Source organism: Triticum dicoccoides, chromosome 1B (genome assembly GCF_002162155.2).
Source record: "Triticum dicoccoides isolate Atlit2015 ecotype Zavitan chromosome 1B, WEW_v2.0, whole genome shotgun sequence".
Taxonomy (NCBI): Eukaryota; Viridiplantae; Streptophyta; class Magnoliopsida; order Poales; family Poaceae; genus Triticum; species Triticum dicoccoides.
The window spans coordinates 700,237,596-700,260,466 of NC_041381.1; the positions used below are offsets into that span (position 1 = coordinate 700,237,596).

At 46.2% G+C, this 22,871-nt stretch overlaps 1 pseudogene; it reads right to left on the minus strand.

Annotated features, from left to right (window-relative positions):
* Positions 1-1,726: 1,726 nt before the first annotated feature.
* Positions 1,727-22,871, minus strand: part of LOC119349826 — an 82,365-nt pseudogene continuing 61,220 nt past the window's right edge.

Consider the following 22,871-nt stretch of genomic DNA (forward strand, 5'->3'; position numbering starts at 1 on the left):
GGGGCATCCCCAAGCTTTGACTTTTTGGTGTCCTTGGATTATATTGGGGGTTCCATGGGCATCCCCAATCTTAGGCTCTTACCACTCCTTGTTTCATAATCCATCAAAAGAATTCACCCAAAACTTGAAAACTTCACAACACAAAACTCAATAGAAATCTCGTGAGCTCCGTTAGAGAAAGAAATCAAAAGACTACTTTAAGGTACTGTAATGAACTCATTCTTTATTCATATTGGTGTTCAACCTACTGTATTCCAACTTTTCTATGGTTTATAAACTAATTTATTAGCCATAGATTCATCAAAATAAGCAAACAACACACGAAAAACAGAATCTGTCAAAAACAGAACAGTCTGTAGCAATCTGTAACTAACGCAAACTTATGGAACTCTAAAATTTGTACCAAAATAGGACGTACTGTAAAATTTGTTTATTTATCAGAATCAAAAAGAATCAATGCAAAAGCACGTTCCTATGATTTATTGAATTTTTTCTCGTGAGCGCAAAGTTTCTGTTTTTCAGCAGAATCAAATCAACTATCATCATAGCTTATCCTATAGGTTCTACTTGGCACAAACACTAATTAAAACATAAAACCACATCCAAACAGAAGGTAGATAGATTATTTATTCCTAAACAGAAGTAAAAACACAAAAAACAAAATAAAATTGGGTTGCCTCCCAACAAGCGCTATCGTTTAACGCCCCTAGCTAGGCATTGATATTTCAATGATGCTCACAAGAAAGACAAGAATTGAAGCACAAAGAGAGCATCATAAAACACGTGATAAACACATCTAAGTCTAACATACTTCCTATGCATAGGCATCTTATAGGCAAACAAATTATCAAGGCAAGCAAAAACTAGCATATGCAAGGAGGCGGAAAGAAACAATAGCAATCTCAACATAACGAGAGGTAGTTTATTATCATGAAAATTTCTACGACCATATTTTACTCTCTCATAATAATTACATGTGGAATCATAAGCAAATTCAACAATATAGCTCTCACAAAACATATTCTTAACACGATCCACATGTATGCAAAGTTGACACTCTTCCAAAATAGTGGGATTAACATTAACTAAAGTCATGATCTCTCCAAACCCACTTTTATCAAAAATATCATAAGATTGAACATACTCCAAATATGTGGGATCTAAAGTTGAAACTCTTCCAATCCCACTTTCAATATTATTGCAAACACTATTATCAATCTCATATTCATCATGGAGGTTAAATAAATTTTCAAGATCAAAAGAAGAATCACCCCAATCATGATCATTGCAACAAATAGTAGTCATAGCAAAACTAGCATCCCCAAGCTTAGGGTTTTGCATATTATTAGCACAATTGACATCAATAGTAAAATTATTGCAATCATGCTTTTTATTCAAAGATCTATCGTGAATCACTTCATAAATTTCTTCATTACAATTTTCAGATTCACGAATTTCAAGCAAAACCTCATAAAGATAATCTAGTGCACACAACTCACTAGCAATTGGTTCAACATAATTGGATCTCTTAAAAAGATTAGCAAGTTGATGAGGATCCATAAACTTCTAGCAAGCAAAGATGCAAGCAAAAGGAAGGCACATGAAGACACAAGATCGAATGGAAGAAGGGCGAATAAGACGGCAAGGGTGAAGTGGGGGAGAGGAAAACGAGAGGCAAATGGCAAATAATGTAATGCGAGAGATAGGGATTGCGATGGGTACTTGGTATGTTGACTTTTGCGTAAGCCTCCCCGGCAATGGCGCCAGAAATTCTTCTTGCTACGTCTCGAGCTTGCGTTGGATTTCCCCGAAGAGGAGAGGATGATGCAGCACAGTAGCGTAAGTATTTCCCTCAGTTTTTGAGAACCAAGGTATCAATCCAGTAGGAGACCACGCGCAAGTCCCTCGTACCTGCACAAAACGATAGCTACTCGCAACCAACGCTTAGGGGTTGTCAATCCCTTCACGGTCACTTACAAGGGTGAGATCTGATAGAGATAATATTTTTGGTATTTTTGGTATAAAGATGCAAAGTAAAAAGTAAAAGGCAAAAGCAAGTAAATAAAGTGATGGAAATTGATATGATGAGAATAGACCCGGGGGCCATAGGTTTCACTAGTGGCTTCTCTCAAGAGCATAAGTATTCTACGGTGGGTGAACAAATTACTGTTGGTCAATTGACAGAACTGACCATAGTTATGAGGTTATCCAGGCAATGATCGTGTATATAGGCATCACGTCCGTGACAAGTAGACCGAAACAATTCTGCATCTACTACTATTACTCCACTCATCGACCGCTATCCAGCATGCATCTAGAGTATTAATTTAAAAACAGAGTAACGCCTTAAGCAAGATGACATGATGTAGAGGAATAAATTCATGCAATATGATAAATACCCCATCTTGTTATCCTCGATGGCAACAATACAATACGTGCCTTGCAACCCTTTCTGTCACTGGGTAAGGTCACCGCAAGATTGAACCCAAAGCTAAGCACTTCTCCCATTGCAAGAACTACCAATCTAGTTGGCCAAACCAAACGGATAATTCGAAGAGACTTGCAAAGATAACTCGATCATACATAAAAGAATTCAGAGAAGAATCAAATATTTTCCATAGATAAGCTGGATCATAAACCCACAATTCATCGATCTCAATAAACACACCACAAAAAGAAGATTACATCAAATAGATCTCCACGAGAGAGGGGGAGAACATTCTATTGAGATCCAAAAAGAGAGAAGAAGCCATCTAGCTACTAACTTTGGACCCGAAGGTCTGAAGTAAACTACTCACACTTCATCGGAGGGGCTATGGTGATGATGTAGAAGACCTTCGTGGTAGATGCCCCCTCCGGTGGAGCTCCGGAATAGGCCCCAAGATGGGATCTCGCGGATACGGAAAGTTGCGGTGGTGGAATTAGGTTTTAGGCTCCGTCCCCGATCTGTTGGGGGTACGTAGGTATATATAGGAGGAAGGAGTACGTCGGTGGAGCGTCAGGGGGCCCACGAGGCAGGGGGGCGTGACCAGGGGGGAGGGCGCACCCCCCCCACCCTCGTGACCGCCTCTGGCACTTCTTGGAGTAGGGTCCAAGTTTCCCGGATCACGTTCGGTGAGAAGATCACGTTTGAAGGTTTCATTCCGTTTGGACTCCATTTGATATTTCGTTTCTTCGAAACACTAAAATAGGCAAAAAAAACAGTAATTTTGGGCTGGGCCTCCGCTTAATAGGTTAGTCCCAAAAATAATATAAAAGTGGAAAATAAAGCCCATTATAGTCCAAAACAATAGATAAAGTAGCATGGAGCAATCAAAAATTATAGATACGTGGGAGACGTATCAACACCCACATCCCCAAACGGGAGCGCAAGCGTGCATTAATGGAAGTGCCGTAGAGCCGGTTGCCCCAAAATTCAACCCATGGTCGGCTTGTTCGATCACCTTCGATCAAAAGGACCACCCGAACAGTATCCATCATGGAGGTTTGGCAGCTTTGGTCCTCGACCCAATCATCGACGGTTTCCACCTCACGCGAGTCCTCATGGACGATGGCAGTAGCCTTAACCTGCTTTACCAGAACACCATCCACAAAATGGGTATTGATCTGTCAAGAATCAAGCCCACTAAACCTACCTTTAAAGGAGTAATACCTGGTGTAGAGGCCCGTTGCTCGGGCTCAATAACATTGGAAGTTGTCTTCAGCTTGCCCGACAACCTCCGCAGTGAAGACTTGATCTTCGATATCGTACCCTTCTGAAGTGGCTATCACGCACTGCTCGGACGGATCGCTTTTGCTTGATTCAACGCAGTCCCGCACTATGCTTACTTAAAGCTCAAGATGCTCGGTCCAGCGGCGTCATAACAGTCAATGGAAACACGGAACGCTCCCTCCACACCGAGGAGCACACTACGACTCTCGCAGTCGAAGTGCAGAGCGGCCCCCTCAAGCCGCACACCTCATTGGCCATCAAGCCGCCGGACTTTGCTAAAAAAGTCCGGTCAGTCCCGCAAGTTGACAACGCGGTACTTCCGAAGCTAGACTAACAGTTTCACCTCCGTCAATCGCTGCGCACAGCCGCGGAATTTGTACTGCGCATGCATCACTACGCACTCAAAATACCTTGGGCATCAACGGAGCCACAATACGGACAGGTCTATAGTATGGTTCGACCATGTATGACCTTCCACCTTTCTTCGATTACTTTTCTCTCCTACCACACGTGCATTCGAACCTATATATCCTACGGACTTACAAGGACTCTCTTCGAGCCCGGTTTCGTGTAGATAACCAAAGACAATTCCCTTCAAGGAACCCCTCTCTACAAGGCGAAAGCGGCGCAAACATGCAGCAGGATATCCAAAGGACTCTTCGGACCAAACCTTATTTAAAGGACCTGTATTGAGCTTTTCTCCTTATTATTAGACCCCCGGCATGTAAAATGACTTTGGTGCTTATGGTACCCTCTGTAAGATCACGTTTTGACGTATCAATCAGATCCTAGTAGGGACAATCTTTCGGTATCAACTTTATTCATAAAACTGTATTCTGCTCCCCAATTGTCTCACTCACATACCTCGGCACCCATCGCCAGGGGCTTTATACACATATGTGCCGGTAAAAAAATCCCGGATAGCTTGGTAGCACAATTCGGCGTCTTGAACTTAGCATTATATGCATCGGCTCCGAATCATGTCTTTGGTCAATAGTTGGGTTGCCCGGCTCCTATGTTTGCTCCCTTACGTTCTATTTGTTCGGCTAGGGTAGTAAAGGGAGAACTACTGCGATTGTGTTTCTGGCTCATCCGGTCAAGCACCTCAGTGGAGAAAGCCGAAAACTGACCGTCATGATGCGGCGAGAGCTGGTCAGCCGCTCGGTGACTTACTAAATCTTTAACGATTTTTCCGTATCAAACGAAGTACTGTTTTTCCAGTCATATACGTAATGCATCCGCATTCGGATAGCCGCATACGTACCAGGGGATATTTTATAGCCCTATTGTCAAACTCCTATGGTTAAGTGAGAGTGGTAAAGCCGTATAGTCTGATTGCCTGGTTCGCCGTACTGAAACCTCCGTCACGGACCAACACGTTGGGTCAAGAGTGCTCATGTGCTATTCCGAACACCCCCCATAGCATCTACGTGGAGGCTGAAGCCGATGACTAGAAAACTCTCAGGAATACAAAAATGGTCGCACAGGAGGAAAGAACTTTCAGTTAATGGCACAAATATATTACAAAGCCTTAATGCATATAATAAACATGTCCGGGTCGTTCAGATACATTCATTCGAATATATTGTCCTTTGAGCATTGGCCCTCTATCAAGCGAGCACCCTCTAGGATGTCGTCTAAATAACGCTCCGGCATGCGGTGGTCCTTGCCTTAGAGAGGACCCTCCACCGCGATAACGGCGGCCTTCATCTTTGCCTAGTGCACCTTGACGCGGGCGAAGGCCATCTGTGCACCTTCTATGCATGCTGACCGTTTGATTGCATCAATTCAGGGCACGGCATCGATGAGTCGCCGCACTAGGCCAAAATAGCTGCTCGGAACGGGTTCGGTCGGCCACAGCCGAAGTATGACCTCCTTCATGGCCGCTCCGGACATCTTATGCAACTCGGCCCACTGCGCCATTTGGTCGTTCAGCACCGTCGAACACTTCTGCATTGCAAACTGCGACAAGAATAGCTTCTCTGTCGCATGCCCCTCCTGGGCTCGGTAGAATTGCGCAACATCGGCGGCACTCTTCGGAAGATCTGCAAAGGCGTCTGGAGAACTCCATAGTCTATTAATTAAGGCATACCTGATCGCCAAATTTAGACTGTAAAAGAAAGGGGTTACAATGAAGCCCCTGGCAAACTGAACATACCAAAGTGTACGGGTGCAATTTATATTCAATAAGCAGTCAAGGGAAAAATACGAAGAAAATATAATAATAAGTTGATGTTGTATTTCCCATTGTTATAATACGTGAAAGCGTATGTATACAAGTAATGTGATAAGCAAAAAAAGGACTATTTGACATGTCCTAACCAAGGGCAGGCTGCGTATGGGTATGTAAAAAAGGTACAACGATCGCTATCAGAGACCACCTGGGTATTCCCTTGTACGTCAAAGCCTCTCGCCTCCTTGGTTGTTCCTTCCCGTGATGAGTCTGATGATCAGGCTATCCGAAAGGGCTTCCCGAAAGTAGGGTCCTGAAAAGAAAGAAGATGATGAACGTATACGGGTCGCGTGGCGGTTGAGCCGCACAGTGGACCGCATCATCGTCGTGCCTCCACCTACTCCCATGGTATTTTGAGTGCGTAATTATGTACGCAAGGCACAAATTTCGCCGCCTGACTGGGACTAGGACGGAGGCCGAATTGCTAGTCGAGCTCTGGACGTGCCGGACGATCCCGTTGCAGCATACTCCGGACACGCTTAACGGTGTCCGGGGACTTTATCGTCGAGTTGGCGGTATGCCTAAGAAGGCTGCTTTGTACTTCTGCCATGAGGGCCGCAGTGTGCTCCTCCGTACGGAGAGAGTGGTCTGTGTTACCATTGACTGTTATAACCCTGCGAGGTCCTGGCATCTTGAGCTTGAGGTATGTGTAGTGTGGTACCGCATTGAATCGAGCAAATGCGGTTCGTCCTAGTAGTGAATGATAGCCACTACGGAAGGGGACGATATCAAAGATTAACTCCTTGCTTAGGAAGTTGCCCGGAGATCCAAAGACCACTTCCAGTGTTATTGAGCCCGTACAACAGACCTCTACACCTGGGATTACACCCTTAAAGGTGGTTTTGGTGGGTTTGATCCTTGAGGGATCGATGGCCATTTTGCGCACTGTATCCTGATAAAGCAGGTTCAGGCTGCTGCCACCGTCCATAAGGACTCGCGTGAGGTGGAATCCGTCAATGATGGGGCCGAGGACCAATGCGGCTGAACCGCCATGACGGATACTAGTAGGATGGACCCTGCGATCGAAAGTGATTGGACAAGATGACCATGGGTTGAACTTTGGGGCGACTGGCTCCATCGCATAGACGTCCCTCAGTGCACACTTCCGTTCCCGCTTGGGAATGTGGGTGGCGTATATCATGTCTAACGTTTTCACTTGGGGAGGAAATTTTTTCTGTCCTCCTGTGTTCGGCGGCCAGGGCTCCTCGTCGTCATCACTATGCAGCCCCTTTTTCCTTGTTTTCGGCATTCAACTTGTCGGCCTATTTAAACACCCAGCATTCTCTATTGGTGTGGTTGGCTGGTTTATCGGGGGTGTCGTGAATTTGGTACGAGCGATTGAGTATGTGGTCCAGACTGGACGGGCCCGAATTGTATCTTTTGAATGGCTTTTTCCGCTGACCGGATTTAGAGCCCCTGAATCCGGCATTGACTGTCGTGTCTTTGGCGTGCTTGCTATTGTTGCGTCGCTTATGTCTGTTGCGTCCTGGCTTGTCGTTGCTATCTGGGGCGTCTGAAGTGCCAGGATTTCTTGGTGTGATGTTACTACGAGCCAGCCAGTCGTCCTCGCCCGCACAAAAGCGGGTCATGAGTGTCGTGAGGGCTGCCATGGACTTCGGCTTCTCTTGGCCCAGGTGTCGGGCAAGCCACTCGTCGCGGATATTATGCTTAAAGGCTGCTAGGGCTTCGGCATCCAGACAGTCGATGATTTGGTTCTTTTTAGTTAGGAACTGACTCCAGAATTTTCTGGCGGACTCTCCGGGCTGTTGGTTTATGTGACTTAAGTGATCAGCATCCGGTGGTCGCACATAAGTGCCCTGGAAGTTGTCAAGGAACGCGTCCTCCAAGTTCTCCCAACTGCCAATGGAGTTTGCCGGCAGGCTGTTCAGCCAATGTCGAGCCGGTCCTTTGAGATTAAGGGGGGGGTACTTGATGGCATGTAGTTCATCACCGTGGGCCATGTGAATGTGGAGAAGGAAATCTTCAATCCATACTGCAGGGTCTGTTGTGCCATCGTATGATTCGATGTTTATGGGTTTAAACCCTTCTGGGAATTCATGATCCATTACTTCATCAGTGAAGCTTAGGAGGTGTGCGGCGCCTCTATGCCGGGCTACATCACGACGCAGTTCGAATGAGTCTGGTCTGTTGTATTCGGCCCGGCCGGATTTGTCTTTAGTATATCCGGCGCGACGATCGTCCTCACGCGTTGTGGCGCGCCCCCGTGATCCGTAGATCGATCTAGGCTGTCCTGGTTTATTTTCCAGTATGTCTCGCAGGTCTTGTGTGTAGCCCCGGGCCGTAGTGTATTGTCGGCGGGGTGCGGGCTGGTGTTCGGGCTGATACGCCGCTTTGTCTCGGCCACGAGGAGGCCGGTCAGCCTCGTCCTGCGCTGGTAGTGTAGGCTCTAGTGCCTCCTCCTCGAGTTGAGGTAGAAACCTGCGCTTTGGGTAACCTTCGGTTGGGCGGTCGAGTCCATATTCCTCGGCTGCCAGGACCTTAGTCCATCTATCCGTTAGCAGATCTTGATCAGCTCGGAGCTGCTGCTATTTTTTCTTCAGGCTTTTTGCAGTGGCTATAAGCCGGCGCTTGAAGCGCTCCTGCTCGACGGGATCCTCAGGCATGACGAATTCGTCGTCGCTGAGGCTCACCTCATCTTCGGAGGGAGGCATATAATTGTCGTCCTCCAATTCTCCAACCGTTGCCTTTTCATCTGGGCTAGCTTGCTCATCCTCCTGCTCGGCCTGCTCGAAGTTGGGCTGGGCGGGATTGTACTCGTCTTTGGCACCATCCGGATTGCTATCATCTCCTGTGCCGGTACTGCTATATCTGCCATGGCAGGGCTTAGAGCAGCGCCGATGACGCCAGTGCTTTGATTGCATCCCCAATGGATTATCCTCTGTTGCCTCATCGCCATTGTTTTATATATATATATATATATATATATATATATATATATATATATATATATATATATATATCATATGATGAGGTGGTTGTCCAGCGCCCTGTGGGCGGCAGTTCCTGTTCTTCTCATGCATCGTTGTACATACCGTCGATGTCTTCGGAGTCGAAGTCGAGCACGTCGATTAAGTCATCAGCAGTGGCTATTAAGTGGGTGGTGGGTGGGTAACGAATTTCTTCGTCGTCTGCTTGCCACTCGAGCCGGACATAGTTTGGCCAAGAGTCTCCTGAAAGAGAGAGAGAGAGAGAGAGAGAGACTTCGTTGAATTTATCACGTCACCCAAGGGTGAGTGTTGAAAGGTATCCGTGGAGGTAAACTCCGTGATCGGTACCCAATCAGATTCGATAAACACGGACGCGCGCGGTCCGGAACCGGCGATCGGAGACGAGTCCGGGGGTCCGATGACATAGATCTCTTTGGAGGTGGAGTCTGTGTTCGGCTCCAACACCGATGAGTGTGCGGCCTCTGTGGAGGGGTCCATCCACCCATCCTCGGATGGCGCAATCTGCTCCCGATAGGGGCCGGGGCGGCCGTAGGTGCGATATCCCGACCACCATCCAATGGCAGATCTGAGTCATGCACGTCGTGACTGTTCAGCGCTCCTGACGTAGGTTCGAACCCGTCGAAGATCAAGTCTCCATTGATGTCGGCTGTGTAGTTCAAGTTTCCGAACCTGACCTGATAGCCAGGGGCGTAGCTGTCGATCTGCTCCAGATGGCCAAGCGAGTTGGCCCGCAGTGCGAAGCCGCCGAATACGAAGATCTGTCCAGGGAGAAAAATCTCACCCTTGTCCGCATCGTTGCTGATGATTGAAGGAGCCATCATGCCTTATCGTGACGACATAGTGGAACTCTCAATGAAAGCACCAATGTCGGTATCAAAACCGGAGGATCCCGGGTAGGGGGTCCCGAACTGTGCGTCTAAGGCTAATGGTAACAGGAGGCGGGGTACACGATGTTTACCCAGGTTCGGGCCCTCTCGATGGAGGTAATACCTTACTTCCTGCTTCATTGATCTTGATGATATGAGTATTACAAGAGTTGATCTACCACGAGATTGTAGAGGCTAAACCCTAGAAGCTAGCCTATGATTATGATTGTTCTTGTCCTACGGACTAAACCCTCCGGTTTATATAGACACTGGAGGGGCTGGGTTACACAGAGTCGGTTACAGAGAAGGAGATCTCCATATCCGAATTGCCAAGCTTGCCTTCCACGCCAAGGAGAGTCCCATCCGGACACGGGACGAAGTCTTCAATCTTGTATCTTCATAGCCCAATAGTCCGGCCAAAGTATATAGTCTGGCTGTCTGAGGACCCCTTAATCCAGGACTCCCTCAGGGGTTGTTGATTAGGTTCCGGAGCCGTTGGTGTCTCCGGAACAGTATCCGGTCGGGGGTCAGATAATTCAAGACCCCCGTCGCCGGTCTCCATGAGGGTTGCGCCCCCATGTTCTCGGCACCGCCTTGGTCCCCTCCCTCACTTCCCCGGAGCCCGAGAAATCCTTTGGGACGACTCCTCGGTGTCATCCGCCCTAGGAGGCGGGGAAGCTTGTGGAGGCGTCTCACTCTCCATCTTTGCCGGAGAAAGATCCCCCGATGACGATGATTCTTGAGGGATGTCACGGGCCGGACTGAAACATGAAATTTGATATTTATCTTATAAACTATAAAAATAATACGTGTTTGTAAGGCATCTTAAGGTACTTACGATTCGGTAAGGGGCTTGGCTCGGGGGCGGTGCTTGGGGACAGCTTCGGTACCCAAATCTGAATCATCCAAGAGGGATATCTTTCCCCTCTTGGATGCCCCCTCCTCCGGATCTACAGAGGCCGCCCTCTTTTTCCCTTTGGGAGGATGGTTCTCTTCTTCCTCCTCCTCCTCCTCCTCGTCTTTGTCTCCCTCGTGAGAGGAAGAAGCCTCGGTTCCTCCGGACATGGCTCCCGAAGATTCTTCGTGAGGAAGGCCACCTTCGGCCTCCTTGCTCTTTTTCTTCTTGTCCTTCTTTGTCGGTGCCTAGTAGGGCGCTGGGACCAGCATCTTCATTTATAGATGCTCGACTGGGTTTTCAGGCAGCGGGGTCGGACACTTAATCCGCTCTACCTTCTTTATCCAGTCCTATTCAGGAGATGGAATTGTCAGGGCCCCTCCCTAAGATTAACAAACTATGTAATGTTCGAAAATATGATACTTACTGGGGATGCCAGATTGTTGCAGTCGAGGCCGGTGTTGTCAGACGTCCTTCGCCACGTCTTCTGCTTCTTGAAGAGCAGCTTCCAGATCCCTTTGTGCGTTGTGCCAAAGAATCGTTGCAGAGTCCGTGGCCCCTCCGAATTGAACTCCCACACTTTGAGAGGTCTTCATTGGCAAGGGAGAGCTCGGTGGATGAGCATCGCCTGAATCACATCAGCGAGGGTGATGTCCTTTTTTATCATACTATTGATACGCTCCTGCAGCATCGACACTTCGTCAGGGGATCCCCAATCCAGGCCCTTATTGGTCCAGGATGCGAGCCACAGCGGAGGTCCAGATCTGAAGGCAGGAGCAGTAGCCCACTTGGTGCCTCGGGGTTCGGTGATGTAGAACCACTCCTGCAGCCAGACCTTGACAGTATCCACAAATCTCCCTTTGGGCCAGGTAAAATGGTTGAGCTTTCTCACCATGGCGCCACCACACTCGGCGTGTTGGCCTTCAACCACCTTCGACTTCACATTAAAAACTTTGAGCCATAAGCCAAAGTGTGGGGGGACGCGGAGGAATGCCTCAGACATGACGACAAACATCGAGATGTGGAGGAAGGAATTCGGGGCCAGATCATGGAAATCCAGCCGGTAGTAGTACATGAGACCTCGGACGAAGGGATGGAGGGCGAACCCGAGTCCTCGGAGGAAGTGGGGAATAAAAACCACCCTCTCACCGGGCTCCGGGGTGGGGATGATCTGCCCCGGGGTTGGAAGCCTGTGTTTTATCTCCGCTGTCAGGTACCTCGCCTCACGTAGATCTTTGATGTCCTTCTCTGTTACGGAGGAGGCCATTCACTTGCCCTGTGAACCGGATCCGGCCATTGCTGGAGAAGTTGGGGCAAAGGGAAAGTTTAGAACTTGGGCGCTAGAGCTTGGGGACGGAAAGGCAGAGGAAGAAGAAGGCATGAGGTGAACAGATGGTTCCTTGTCCTCTTATATAGGTAGTGAATATCAAGCACCCCCTCATAATCCTTAAACCTCGCCTATTCCCAAGGAGACGTTCAAACGGCACGGTTGGATTACCCAAACCCGCATTGATGAGGATCCTGTGATAAGGGGGCACGATATCTGCTTTAACAATATGTGTCAATGATCGTGCCTCGAAACAAGAAGCGGAGGCTGTAATGGTTCGGAATAATGATAAGGCCGAAACATAACGTCTCGCCGAAAAAGTAGCCCGTGGATGTGACTTATTTTAAGTATTGTTGCCTTTTATAGCTTAGGGTTGTGCGTGTTAAGCAGGGCTGGATACAGCTCTTATCTGCGAAAGACTGCTTTGGAGTATTCGGAGGAGGAACCTGCCTTGCAATGTCGAAGACAATCTGCGCGCCGGATACATCATCATTGAAGCCCGGTTCAGGGGCTACTGAGGGAGTCCTAGACTAAGGGGTCCTTGGGCGTCCGGGCTATGTGATATGGGCCGGACTAATTAGCCGTGAAGATACGAAATCAAAGACCTTCCCCGTGTCTGGATGAGACTCTCATTTGCATGGATGGCAAGCTTGGCATTTGGATCATGCATCTTCCTTTCTCTGAAAACCGACGCTGTACAACCCTAGATCCCTCCGCTGTCTATATAAACCGTAGGGTTTAGTTCGTCAAGGCAATCACAAGCATACAGGCTAGACATCTAGGGTTTAGCCATTACGATCTCGAGGTAGATCAACTCTTGTAACCCTGATACGTCTCCAACGTATCTATAATTTTTGATTGTTCCATGCTATTATATTACCTGTTTTGGATGTTTATGGGCTTTACTTTACACTTTTATATCATTTTTGGGACTAACCTACTAACCGGAGGCCCAGCCCGAATTGCTGTTTTTTGCCTATTTCAGTATATCGAAGGAAAGGAATATCAAACGGAGTCCAGACGGAATGAAACCTTCGGGAGCGATCTTTTTGGAACAAATGCAGTCCAGGAGACTTGGAGTGGACGTCAGGAAGCAGCCGAGGCGGCCAAGAGGGTGGCCGGCGCACCCAGTAAGGGTGGGCGCGCCCCCCTGCCTCGTGGGCCCCTCGTGGCTCCCCTAACCGACTTACTTTGCCTATATATATCTACGTACCCCGAAAACATCCAGGAGCACCACGAGAAATTGTTTTCACCGACGCAACCTTCTATATCCGCAAGATCCCATCTTGGAGCCTTCATCGGTGCTCCGCCATATGGGGAATCGACCACGGAGGGCCTCTCCATCACCACCAAAGCCTCTCCGATCAGTTGTGAGTAGTTTATCACAGACCTTCGGGTCCATAGTTATTAGCTAGATGGCTTCTTCTCTCTCTTTGATTCTCAATACAAAGTTCTCCTTCCTCTTCTTGGAGATCTATTCGCTGAAACTCTTTTTGCGGTGTGTTTGTCGAGATCCGATGAATTGTGGGTTTATGATCAAGTTTATCTATGAGAAATATTTGAATCTCCTCTGAATTCTTTTATGTATGATTGGTTATCTTTGCAAGTCTCTTCGAATTATCAGTTTGGTTTGGCCTACTCGATTAATCTTTCTTGCCATGGGAGAAGTGCTTAGCTTTGGGTTCAATCTTGCGGTGTCCTTTCCCAGTGACAGTAGGGGCAGTAAGGCACGTATTGTATTATTGCCATCGAGGATAAAAAGATGGGGTTTATATCATATTGCATGAGTTTATCCCTCTACATCATGTCATCTTGCTTAAGGCGTTACTCTGTTCTTATGAACTTAATACTCTAGATGCAGGCAAGAGTCGGTCGATGTGTGGAGTAATAATAGTAGATGTAGGCAGGAGTCGGTCTACTTGTTACGGACATGATGCCTATATACATGATCATGCCTAGATAATCTCATAACGATGCACTTTTCTATCAATTGCTCGACAGTAATTTGTTCACCCACCGTAATACTTATGCTATCTTGAGGGAAGCCACTAGTGAAACCTATGGCCCCCAGGTCTATCTTTTATCATATAAGTTTTCCGTCTACTTTTATTTGCATCTTTTATTTTCCAATCTATATCATAAAAATACCAAAAATATTTATTTTATCATATTATCTCTGTCAGATCTCACTTTCGCAAGTTACCGTGAAGGGATTGACAACCCCTTTATTGCATTGGTTGCGAGGTTCTTGTTTGTTTATGTAGGTGTGTTGGACTTTTGAGGAGCCTCCTACTGGATTGATACCTTGGTTCTCAAAACTGAGGGAAATACTTACGCTACTTTGCTGCATCACCCTTTCCTCTTCAAGGGAAAAACCAACGCATGCTCAAGAGGTAGCAAGAAGGATTTCTGACGCCGTTACTGGGAAGGTCTTCGATCAAGTCAAGACATACCAAGTACCCATCACAAACTCATCTCCCTCGCATTACATTATTTGCCATTTGCCTCTCGTTTTCCTCTCCCCCACTTCACCCTTGTCGTTTTATTCGCCTTCTCTTTCCCGTTCGCCCTCTCTCTTTCGCTTGTATTTTGTGTGCTCGTGTGTTAGTTGTTTATCTCATTATCATGGCTAGTCCTTCTATCATCATTAATACTCCCGATCATGAAGTTCTTTATTTTAAACAAAGGGAGGGAGAAAATCGAAAAGATGCTTGGCATAGAATTTGCAATGCTCAAAATAGATCTACTAGGAAGCAATCCACTTCCGTTCTTCTTCACAATTTTTATGTAGGCATTACCCATGGAATAGATATATTCTTGATACCATTACCGGAGGGAATTTTTTGGGTAGCCATACTTTTGATGCTTACAATGCCATGACAGATTTGTTCGGTCTACCGCCTCTTTTAGTTAACAGAACAGTTTTAACTTTAGAACATGTGATGCAAAGGCTTGAAATTATTGAAAATAAAGTTGCTACTGTCGAGTTAATTGAAAATTTGAATCAAAAGATCCATAACAAATTACTCAATATGGATCTAAAGTTGGAAATACTTTGAAAAGTTTTAAAGAAAAGGAACCTATAGTTAATGAAAAGATAAATCAAGATCCCACAAGAATCGGTAAACTTGAGGATATTATTACTAACTTAGGGTCTGCCTTTTCATCCATGAAAAATACTCCAACTCCTCCTACAAAAATTGCTAAATTAACGTATGTTCCTAAAAACAAAGGTGAATCTTCTAGTAAGGAAAATGCAGATCTCAAATCAATAAGCATTCATTCCAGTTTCCTTGCTTTTATTAAGGAACCTTTTGTTAAAAATGAATATCTTGATTTCTTTCCTAAGAGTTTAATCATTACCAAAAAGAAAGAAACTTCTATGGTTTTAAGTGCTCTATTGAAGAATTGAATGCCAAAGATGGCAATACTTAGATCTATTCTTGCTTTTATGCCTAGATAGGGGCGTTAAACGATAGCGCTTGTTGGGAGGCAACCCAATTTTACTTTTGTTCCTTGCTTTTTGTTCTTGTTTAATAATAAATATCTCATCTAGGTTCTTCTTAGATGTGTTTTCATGTTTTAATTAGTGTTTGTGCCAAGTAGAACCTATAGGATAACCTTGGGAGAAAGTTAATTTGATTCTGCTGAAAAACAGAAACTTTGCATGCACGAGAAAGTTAATTTGATTCTTTTTTCTGTAGATCAATAGACAAATTACCTAGGACGTCCTATTTTTGTAGGATTTCTGGAGTTCCAGAAGTATTCGAAAGTTACAGATTGCTACAGATTGTTCTGTTTTTGACAGATTCTGTTTTTCGTGTGTTGTTTGCTTATTTTGATGCATCTATGGCTAGTATCGGGGGTATGAACCATTGAGAAGTTGGAATACAGTAGGTTTAACACCAATATAAATAAAGAATGAGTTCATTACAGTACCTTATGTGGTGGTTTTACTTTCTTGCACTAACGGAGCTTTGAGATTTCCTGTTGAGTTTTGTGTTGTGAACTTTTCAAGTTTTGGGTAAAGATTTGATGGACTATGGAATAAGGAGTGGCAAAAGCCTAAGCTTGGGGATACCCATGGCACCCCAAGATATTCAAGGACAACTAAAAGCCTAAGCTTGGGGATGCCCCGGAAGGCATCCCCTCTTTCGTCCTCTTTCGTCCTCTTGGAGCTATATTTTTATTTACCACTTGATATGTGTTTTGCTTGGAGCGTCTTGTATGATATGAGTCTTTGCTTTTTAGTTTACCACAATCATCCTTTCTGTACACACCTTTTGGGAGAGACCCACATGATTTAGAATTTATTAGAATACTCTATGTGCTTCACTTATATCTTTTGAGCTAGATAGTTTTGCTCTATGTGCTTCACTTACATTTTCTAGAGCACGGCGGTGACTTTATTTTGAAGAAATTGTTGATCTCTCATGTTTCACTTATATTATTTGAGAGTCTTTTAGAACAGCATGGTATTTTCTATGGTTACAAATTTGGTCCTAGAATGATGAGCATCCAAGTTGGGTATAATAAAAACTATCATAGAAAGTGCATCAAAAACTATGATCAATTTTATGCTTGATAATTGTTTTGAGATATAAAGGTAGTAATGTTAGAGTCATGCTAGTTGGGTAATTATGAAATTGAGAAATACTTGTGTTGAAGTTGGCGAGTCCCGTAGCATGCACGTATGGTGAAAGTTGTGTGACAAATTTGTTGCATGGGATGCTCTTTTAATTGCTTTCCTTATGAGTGGAGGTCGGGATCGCGCGATGGTTAACTCCTACCAACCCTTCCCCTAGGAGCATGCATAGTAGTACTTTTCTTTGAAGGCAAGTAGACTTTTGCAATAAGTATATGAGTTCTTTATGACTAATGTGAGTCCATGGATATACGCACACTTACCCTTCCACTTTGCTAGCCTCTATTATGACGTGCAACCTTCGCCGGTATTATGAACCCATTATTTACCTTCCTCAAAACAGCCATCATACCTATCTATTATGGCATTTCCATAGCCATTCCGAGATATATTGCCATGCAACTTTCCACCGTTTTATTTATTATGACACACTCCATCATTGTCATATTGCTCTTTGCATGATCATGTAGTTGACATCGTATTTGTGGCAAGGCCACCTTCATAATTTTCACACATGTCACTCTTGATTCATTGCATATCCTGGTACACCGCCGGAGGCATTCACATAGAGTCATATTTTGTTCTAAGTATTGAGTTGTAATTCTTGAGTTGTAAATCAATAAAAGTGTGATGATCTTCATTATTAGAGCATTGTCCCAAGTGAGGGAAAGGATGATGAAGACTATGATTCCCCCACGAGTCGGGATGAGACTTCGGACTTTATAAAAATAAAAGACGCCAAAGAAGCCCATAAAAAAAGAGGCCAAATAAGCCCGCCAAATAAAAAAATTAAAAAAAATGAGAGAAAAAGAGAGAAGGGACAATGCTACTATCTCTTTTTCCACACTTGTGCTTCAAAGTAGCACCGTGATCTTCATGATAGAGAGTCTCTTATATTGTCACTTTCATATACTAGTGGGAAATTTTCATTATAGAACTTGGCTTGTATATTCCAATGATGGGCTTCCTCAAAACTCTCTAGGTCTTCATGAGCATGCAAGCTGGATGCACACCCACTTAGTTTCTCTTGTTGAGCTTTCATATATTTATAGCTCTAGTGCATCCGTTGCATGGCAATCCCTACTCACTCACATTGATATCTATTAGTGGGCATCTCCATAGCCCTTTGATATGCCTAGTTTATGTGAGACTATCTTCTCCCTTTTTGTCCTCACAACCACCACCATATACCACCTATAGTGCTATGTCCATGGCTTGCGCTCATGTATTGCGTAAGAGTTGAAAAAGCTGAAGCGCGTTAAAAAGTATGAACCAATTGCTTGGCTGAAACCGGGGTTGTCCATGAGGGGAGTATTTTGTGTGATAAAGATGAAGCATGGCCTAACTATATGATTTTATAGGGATAAGCTTTCTTTGGCTATGTTATTTTGATAGGACATGATTATTTGTTAGTATGCTTCAAAGTATTACTATTTTTATGTTTTATAAGCTTTTATCTTGAATCATTTGGATCTGAACAATCATGCCACAATAAAGAAAATTACATTAATAATTATGCTAGGTAGCATTCCACATTAAAAAATTTGTTTTTATCATTTACCTACTTGAGGACGAGCAGGAATTAAGCTTGGGGATGCTTGATACGTCTACAATATATCTATAATTTTTTATTGTTCCATGCTATTATATTCTCTGTTTGGATGTTTATGGGCTTTACTTTACACTTTAATAATATTTCTAGGACTAACCTACTAACCGGAGGCCCAACCCGAATTGCTGTTTTTTTTTGCCTATTTCAGTATATCGAAGGAAAGGAATATCAAACGGAGTCCAAACGTAATGAAACCTTCGGGAGCGATCTTTTTGGAACAAACGCAGTCCAAGAAACATGGAGTGGACGTCAAGAAGCAGCCGAGGCGGCCACGAGGGTGGCCGGCACGCCCAGTAAGGGTGGGCGCGCGCCCCTGCCTCATGGGCCCCTCGTGGCTCCCCTGACCGACTTCCTTCGCCTATATATATCTATGTACCCCGAAAACATCCAGGAGCACCACGAGAAATTATTTCCACCACCGCAACCTTCTGTATCCGCGAGATTACATCTTGGAGCCTTCACCGGTGCTCCGCCGGAGGGGGAATCGACCACAGAGGGCCTCTCCATGACCACCAAGGCCTCTCCGATGAGTTGTGAGTAGTTTATCGCAGACCTTCGGGTCCATAGTTATTAGCTAGATGGCTTCTTCTCTCTCTTTGATTCTCAATACAAAGTTCTGCTTCCTCTTCTTAGAGATCTATTCGATGGAACTCTTTTTGCGGTGTGTTTGTCGAGATCCGATGAATTGTGGGTTTATGATCAAGTTTATCTATGAGAAATATTTGAATCTCCTCTGAATTCTTTTATGTATGATTGGTTATCTTTGCAAGTCTCTTCGAATTAACAGTTTGGTTTGGCCTACTAGATTGATCTTTCTTGCCATGGGAGAAGTGCTTAGCTTTGGGTTCAATCTTGCGGTGTCCTTTCCCAGTGACAGTAGGGGCAGAAACGCACGTATTGTATTGTTACCATCGAGGATAAAAAGATGGGGGTTATATCATATTGTGTGAGTTTATCCATCTACATCATGACATCTTGCTTAAGGCGTTACTCTGTTCTTATGAACTTAATACTCTAGATGCAGGCAGGAGTCGGTCAATGTGTGGAGTAATAATAGTAGATGTAGGCAGCAGTCGGTCTACTTGTTACGGACATGATGCCTATATACATGATCATGCCTAGATAATCTCATAACTATGCACTTGTCTATCAATTGCTCGATAGTAATTTGTTCACTCACCGTAATACTTATGCTATCTTGAGAGAAGCCACTAGTGAAACCTATGGCCCCTGGTCTATCTTTTATCATATAAGTTTTCCATCTACTTTTATTTGCATCTTTTATTTTCCAATCTATATCATAAAAATACCAAAAATATTTATCTTATCATATTATCTCTATCAGATCTCACTTTCGCAAGTTACCGTGAAGGGATTGACAACCCCTTTATCGCGTTGGTTGTGAGGTTTTTGTTTGTTTGTGTAGGTGCGTACGACTTTTGAGGAGCCTCCTACTGGATTGATACCTTGGTTCTCAAAATTGAGGGAAATACTTACGCTACTTTGCTGCATCACCTTTTCCTTTTTAAGGAAAAAAACAACGCATGCTCAAGAGGTAGCAAACCCCTATACTCATTATACTCATGAAAGTCAATCAAGCGGGAAGTAGGGTATTACCTTCAGTAAGAGGGCCCGAACTTGGGTAAACATTGTTTCCCCTGCCTCCTATCACCTTCGATCGTTAGACGCACAGTTCGGGACCCCCTACCCAAGATCTCCCGGTTTTGACACCGACACCCCACTCACACACTCTCCACGTCCCGCGCTCCATGGCTCGTGCAGCCAGTGGCGGAGACAGGGGGGACCAGCAGGGGCCCTGGCCCCCCCTAACAAACAGGATTTCAAGCTAATTTTCCTATAAGCAGTACATAATTACTGGTTATTTGATGCTAAAAACTCATTTTTCTACGATTTGGCCCTCCCCGATCAGTTTTAGCATCACTCGGCCTCCCTGATAATTTTTTCGTGGCTCCGCCACTGCGTGCAGCCATAGCGCTGGTATGCGTACGCGCGGTCAGGTCGAGCGCCCTGATGCGGTCACTTCTTTGCCCTTGTCGTCAACTAACACACCTACGCACGCACACATGCACGGACACAAGAACACATGCGCTCGTGCCCTGCATGTACCGCAACTGGCGCACCCAACGTCAGTCACTACCGTGCTCAGGTCACGACTTACTCCCAACATGTAGATGGCAGAGGCAGCATCTAGCACTGCCAGCTTGGATTCTTGGATGCATAGTACTGTAGGTTACAAGGGGATTCTTGGATTCTTGGTTTTCCAAGAGCGAGCTCGTTAGCTTTGTTCTGAATTCTTGTATGTGTGACTAATAACAAACAGAGGCTGGCTGGCTGGCTACGCCGCGGAGGACTGCCATCATGTCAGCACTGCCATTGGAGGCAGCAGCCGCCGGCCGGGCATGCCTAGTTCAGTGAGTTGTGCTGTCTGCGAATCCATGGGTCTGTGGAGGAGAAACTCTGGCCAAATGCAACAAGCTTTTTTCGTCGTCGATGGCAAGCAAATTGCTGAAATCGTCACATTTGTAGCTAAGGTACTTCAAAACCATGGCTTCTCTCGAAAATAACAAATCGTTGCCGCTTCTGCGGCGGCAAGTGAATAACATATCGCACTACTTCGAAATTGAGCAGCGACTAAGCAGGAACCTTACGGAGATGGCCCGCCTGCCAGGCTGACTTGGCATGCATATGTGGACAATATGTTGACGTGGAGTGGGCCCCACCTGTCATACTCCCATTTTTGCCCTATTATGTTATTATGTTTTCCTTCCTCGCATGAATCCTTGTCGTGCTGGTTGCGGCTGCGGACCGAGCCACGCCGCCTGGCTCGGCCACGACAAGCAGCTCGCCATGGATGGCCACGACCGTGCCGCACGGCCCGCTGCTGGCTCCGTTGTTGCCCAACCACCGCCTTACCGACACGCCATTAGCCTGCACATGTAACCTCACACCCAACCATGACCAGGCCACCATCGTCGGCTCCTATCCAAGCACCAGCCACAGCGGTGCAGCCGCCGCCAGCGAGAGCCCCATGTCGCTGCCTCTGCCCAGGCCCGTCTGCAGTGCCTCCTCCTATCGACCATGGACGAGCTATGTGAGGGGCACCACGCCGGTGCAGTCGCTGCCACGTCCACGGGCGCGGCCAGGGTGATCCACCACGGCGCGTGGGGGGAGGGGACGGCGAGCACACATGGCCTCGGATTTGGCCGGCGTCAGGCGGCGGGGAGGCGTGCCGAGAGGCCACAACGGCGTGGTCGCCTCCGCGACTGCGGGCGTGGCCAGCGCGGTCCGCCACAGCGCGTGCGGGGAGTGGGTGGCGGGCGCATATGGTCTCGGATTCGGCTGCCGCCAAGCAGTGGGGAGCCGTGCTGGGAGGGGGTGGCCAGAGACAGAAAATTGACGACCTCGGATTCGGCCGGCGCTAGGCGGCGGGGAGGCATGTGGGGAGGGGGCGGCGCTGCACCAAATTCAGTCGGCGACTGTCGGCGGGGGAAGCGTGCTGGGGAGGGCAGTGCTAGGCGACGGGGAAGGATGGTGCTGTTGGATGACCAATGGTGAGGCAGAAAGATATGTAGGGAGGAAGAAGGAGAGGAGAGAGGAAATGAGGTGTTGCTGACAGGAGGGACCCCTGTCTATCTCAGCAGGTCAAACATTGACTAGGACCAGTCTTCGCCCCATCAGCCCAGACAGGTGAGTCTCACCTGTCAGTTTTGCTATTAACGCGGCTCAGTTTCAAATTAATGTGTTTTGTTATCCACTTGGCGCAGAAGTCGTGTTTTTTTTTTTGAGTTTTCGATAGAAGTGGTGGTTTTTGAGTACCCTAGCCACAAATGTGACGGTTATAAGCAATTTACTCGTTTTGCGGGGTGACGGGCCCTGTTACTTACTTGAGCATAGAACCAAACTGCATATGCATCTGCCCAATCGTTTGGCTACCAAATACTACTCGATACCATCAACACATAAAAGTGCCATCCCGACCCGAGCAACAGACAAGTCAGGCAGCAGGACCTAAAGTTAATTAGTGGATGCCATCTTGGTTTTCCACACTACTACCATAGTAAGCAGTGCTAGAAAGAGCATGCCAAAGAAAGGAAGGTAGTGTAGCTAGACTAGTTATCCTTTTCAGCGAGCCAAGCCAACAGAGACAGACGACACCCTAGGCTGATTTGGTACGTAGTACATGGCCACCCTAAAAAAAGACCACTCCTGCACACAAGAACACGCTTCTCGTAAGGGCGACCATAACCGAGCAATTGTGTTCCATGAGTCTTTATTCTATGTATATCATGTTGCAACAGTTGTTTGCTTTTACATCGTTTTGCAACAAGGCAATTGGGTTCCATGAGTCTTTATTCTATGTACGCAATAGGTAGGTACTAATAGGACTGGCTAGGGGTAAGATGACTGGAAATTTAATTTGAGCAGGTCGATCGGTTTTTAGCCGTCCGATGCGAAATGAGTGGCCAGATTGTTTTCTTCGACCTCCTGCCCTATAGAATGTTCACCTTCTTCCCTAAGACCACCCCACGCACCGACCTCCGTCGCCGCGGTGCTCCTAAACCAGCCTGGCCAACCCGCCCTCCCCTCAACC